Raw genomic sequence first — 4,523 nt, 5'->3', positions numbered from 1 at the left:
GTCTTATTAGTAAGCCTAATTTATACTTTTGTAGCAACACTATTTTTATATAATGGCAAAGAAAGGGTTCAGTGTCTTTTCTCTTTTTCCTGTGTCGTATGTGGCAGCACTGCCACAAGTTCCTCTTCAGAGAGGGTCTTCAGTACAGGTTGCAATATTGTCACCTGCCTGCGCTCATCTCTGAAACCAGACCATGTAAACCAGCTGGTGTTTCTTGCAACAAATCTTTAAGAGATGACATGAGCAGCCCTCCCAGCATTTGCCATGGTGACCAAAACATTTTTATTTGGTCTTAAATTGTAGTTCAACATTTATTTCCTGTTACTTCTGGACAGTGGCGGCCGGCCCATAGGGGCGCTAGGGGCGCCGCCCCCCCTCTAACCACATGTTTGACTGTCATTAAAAATTAAAAATTAATAAAAAAATATATTTCCAAANTGAATTATGCTTAAAGTTCAGGGTAATCAACTGTTTCTCCAATAAATTGATAATTGATATCACGATTAATAAAAACGATTATCCATTTACTTTGAAAACATCAATTTATTGGAGAAACAGTTGATTACCCTGAACTTTAAGCATAATTCAACTAAAAAAAAAAAAAAAATGTATAAAGAAAAAAAGTAATAATAATAATAAAAAAATAATCGTTTCATTTCGATTACGTTGTTTTCGGAATCGTTGCAAGCCATAATCGTAATCGCGATTAAAATACGATTTAATTGAGCAGCCCTAATGGAGAAGTGAACTACATGTCAAATAAATACAATAAGAGAAGGATGCAAGTGACCGAGTAAAAGCTTTGCTCGTACACAATTACCCACGGACTCTCGTTCCAAGGGCATTTTTCCTGGCTGTTTTCTCAAGAATTGATCGAGTGCTTTTAGCCGCGCAACAGGAGCTCCATGTTGATGCTGCTTCAGTGAGAGTGGTGTTGGATCAGAGCCAGACTGCATCACATCCACTCATCTGCAGTAACTTCATTAGCTAATGGTGTCTTGCTCTTACTTCTTGGCCTCCAGCACTCTTACTCTGTGGAGCTGTATGATCCGTCAATATCCAATCACATTAATGCTCTTTCTTCTATCTGCATTAATGCGTTATGCTGGCACACACACACTCAGAATGTCTTTCAGCTCAGTGTGTCTGGTGTGTTCTTGAGCACTTGCCCCACAAACAGATATGGGACCAATAGTACAACAAAGTAATTCAATGAAAGCCATGTTTATTTTTTGTTTTTATAGAAGTCTCCACTTTTTACCAGATGTTCATGTTTAAAATGCAAGTGCGTCCACATGATCAGATCACTCATGGTATGCACATTGATCTATCCAGGAGGGTAGTCCCTCTGTAGAGTTTTATGGTTAAATGGAGAGCATTTCTGGCATTTTATTCTCACTGCCGTCCATTTTAAAGTTGCGAAAGGATTTCGTTTTTATAAAGCAATTGATAACTCTGGCCAAATCTAGTGGCCACTTAGTTTTCTTTTAAAACAGAGTACTGCAGCAACAACAAATTATTTAGTATTATTGGTGTTACTTGATAGTGCTTACAGACAAACTTATTTATTTCTCGGTTACACAGAAGAACAAAGGAGCATTTATCAAATCAAATCAAGTTGTATTGATAGAGCACATTTAAAAGCGATTTTTGGTCGAGCCAAAGTGCTGTACATGTAATAAAAACACTTTACTTCAATCACAATAAAAGACAATAATTTACAACAGAAATATAAAAAACAAAAACACAGGGAATAGTCAGGTGTCATACTCCGCTCTGACTAGAAGGCCAGAGAGAAGAAGTGTGTCTTGGGTGATGATTTAAAACCCCCTAGTGTCTGGACTGACCTCACATGGACGGGCAGAGTGTTCCAGAGCCTGGGGCCAGCTGCTGCGAAGGCTCGGAGACCTCGGGTTTGTAGCCTGGTCTTGGGCACTATCAGACCTTAAAGCTCTGGCTGGGGTGTAGCGATGGAGGAGTTCGGCTATATAGGCCGGAGCCAGCCCATTTAGGGCTTTGAAAACAAATAAAAGGATTTTAAAATCAATTCTGAACCAAATTGGAAGCCAGTGCAGTGAGGCCAGAATTGGGGTGATGTGGTCACGCTTTTTGTGGCCTGTCAGAAGCTGCGTTTTGGACTAGCTGCAGGCGTTTAATTGAGGCCTGGTCCATACCCACATACAGAGCGTTGCAATAGTCCAGTCTTGAGGTTACAAAGGCGTTAATAACCCTTTCTAGGTCTTTAAAAGATAAAAACGACTTGGTCTTGGCCAATAGTCTTATTTTAAAAAAGCAGGATTTGACTACGGTGCTGGCCTGCTTATCAAATGTAAAAGCGCTATCGAAAGTCACTCCAAGGTTCATGACAGAGGGGAGGATGTTTTCATTGAGAGAGCCCAGAATATCAACCGGATATTTCTAAGTGTTGCACTGTCCCAAGGAGAGTCAGTTTCATCTAGCTCTCTTCAAACAGAGACTGAACTTAACAGTTTATTTATTTTAACCTCAGGAAACGGTGTCGTGATCCACCTGCCAGGCCTGTTTGAAGAGGCAGAAAAAAACGAACGCAAAGGAAAAGGTGAGTTGTTTTTAAATGAAAAAGTTACAAAAGAAAAGTGTGCCTTTAGTGTTTGGAGACTCAACGTGTGTGTGTGTGTTTTTCTGCAGGTCTAAAAGACTGGGAGAAGAGGCTGATCATCTCCGACAGAGCACACATTGGTGAGTCCTCTGTGTGAATGTTGTTTGTATGTTTGCATGCAAAAAGGTGTGTGTGTTTGTGGAAGTGTGAGCCCTTCCAACTGAGGAGTGTGTGAAGTGTGTGTGCCCTCTCTTCCTCCTCTGCAGTGTTTGACTTCCACCAAGCTGTTGACAGTGTTCAGGAACAGCAAAGACAAGAGCAAGCAGGCAAGAAGTAAGAAACCTGTAGCTTTAAAAATAGCTACACACACACACACACACACACACACACACACACACACACACACACACACACACACACACACACACACACACACCATCAAACATGGAGGCTAGAACATTTTTTCTGTAGCAATAGGTATGTCTTTTATTTCTAATCTCATGAGTCACTGCCCACACTGTGAGCCTCCTTGTATTTTGACTGAAGAGAAAAACAACTCGTGGATTGTCAAAAAATGCTTTTTGTTGTTGTTTGAATCGTTAAAGCATTTATTTTAGCTGTTTTCTCTTTTCTCTGATGTGAATTTAAGTAAGATCTATTTCTTTTGTCTGGAGGATTTTAGATTTGTACCTTTTATTGTTGACAGAGCAACAGTGTTCCACACATTATACACTAAGGCTTCACAATTAACATAGAATTGTCCAAATTAATTTGTTAAATGTGATTTATGCTATGTTCTAAGTTAATAGCATCATCAGCCTTAGTTTGCGTTTTGTTTGCATTCTCAATTAAAACAACAGGTTGGTTCTTAGATACCAACCTTACAGAGTGTGAGCGAATGATAATTAAGCTCCATTTATGAAAATATCACTATTCTGCTACAGTAATTTTAGTACTAAAAACGTAACAGCCAAAGTAGAAACGCTCAATATAGATACCTGTCCATGTTAACATATTATTATCCTCTATAATACATGCAATTCTTAAGTGAGATTGAACAGAAACGACATGTCCTCCTTCAGTCATTTTCACGTCCATGTGTACAGAAATGTCTTTCCACAGTGGCACACATGAACATTATCTCAGCTCTGCTCTGCCTGCAGGAATCCCAGGAAAGGTCAGAGGTCAGAGGTCAGGCAGAGCGTAGCAGCCCTGCAGCAGGTGGTGTTTCTAAACAGCAGCGTGTCATCCAGACACTAAAGAAAACACAATTTCCTGTCAGCAAGCATACCACGAGACTTAACAAAGATACAAGGATTTCATATAGTTATGGTTTTGATTTAAAGACAAAAACAGGTATTCAACAAACACTATTTGTAAAACGATTATATTATGATGATATATTAGCCTGCGCAGTGAACCTTACTGAATGGTATGTTGTGGAGTCTTCACAGTATTAAGCTCAATAGAGACCGTGTATTCCTGTTCAAAGCTGGACTGTCTTAACCAGCTCAGCAACCAAAGCCCTAAACAACCAGCCAGAAAGTGTGTGTGTGTGTGTGTGTGTGTGTGTGTGTGTGTGTGTGTGTGTGTGTGTGTGTGTGTGGTGGGTTGGTGTGGGTGGTGGGGGTGTGGGGGGTGGGGGCGTGGTGGTGTGTGGCGCTGTGTGTGTGGTTGGTGGTGGCTGGCGTGCTGTCACTGCTGGTGTGTGGGTCGTACGAGATGGCCGGCGGGCGGGGGGCCTCTGCCGCCGGAGGGGTGGCGAAGCAGGCTGAATGTTATGGGTGGAGTGGTAAGAGGAAGATGGTGTGTGTGGATGTGTTGGGGTGCTGTTTTTGAGGAGAGCGGAGGTTACCAGAGGGTGTGGTGTGGTGTGGGAGGACATGATGGTGAGGTGTCTGTGTAATAAGGTGGTGTGTGGTGTTGTGTGGAATGATAGGATAGG

At 41.4% G+C, this 4,523-nt stretch overlaps 1 protein-coding gene and 1 long non-coding RNA gene across 2 annotated transcripts in view; both read left to right on the top strand.

The window, feature by feature from the left end:
• Positions 1 to 4,523, top strand: part of LOC104965963 (gamma-aminobutyric acid receptor subunit alpha-6-like) — a 599,227-nt gene that overhangs the window by 49,653 nt on the left and 545,051 nt on the right. The window lies entirely within an intron of this gene.
• On the top strand, positions 2,499 to 2,878 carry LOC104965945 (uncharacterized). The gene is made up of 3 exons (XR_800603.1): positions 2,499 to 2,578; positions 2,668 to 2,718; positions 2,845 to 2,878. It is a non-coding gene; the product is annotated as an uncharacterized lncRNA (long non-coding RNA).

Source organism: Notothenia coriiceps, unplaced genomic scaffold, assembly GCF_000735185.1.
Source record: "Notothenia coriiceps isolate Sejong01 unplaced genomic scaffold, NC01 NC01_scaffold00037246, whole genome shotgun sequence".
In the NCBI taxonomy this organism is placed as follows: Eukaryota; Metazoa; Chordata; class Actinopteri; order Perciformes; family Nototheniidae; genus Notothenia; species Notothenia coriiceps.
Note: the sequence above shows the minus strand (reverse complement) of the source record. Positions and strands in the feature narration are given on the sequence as shown.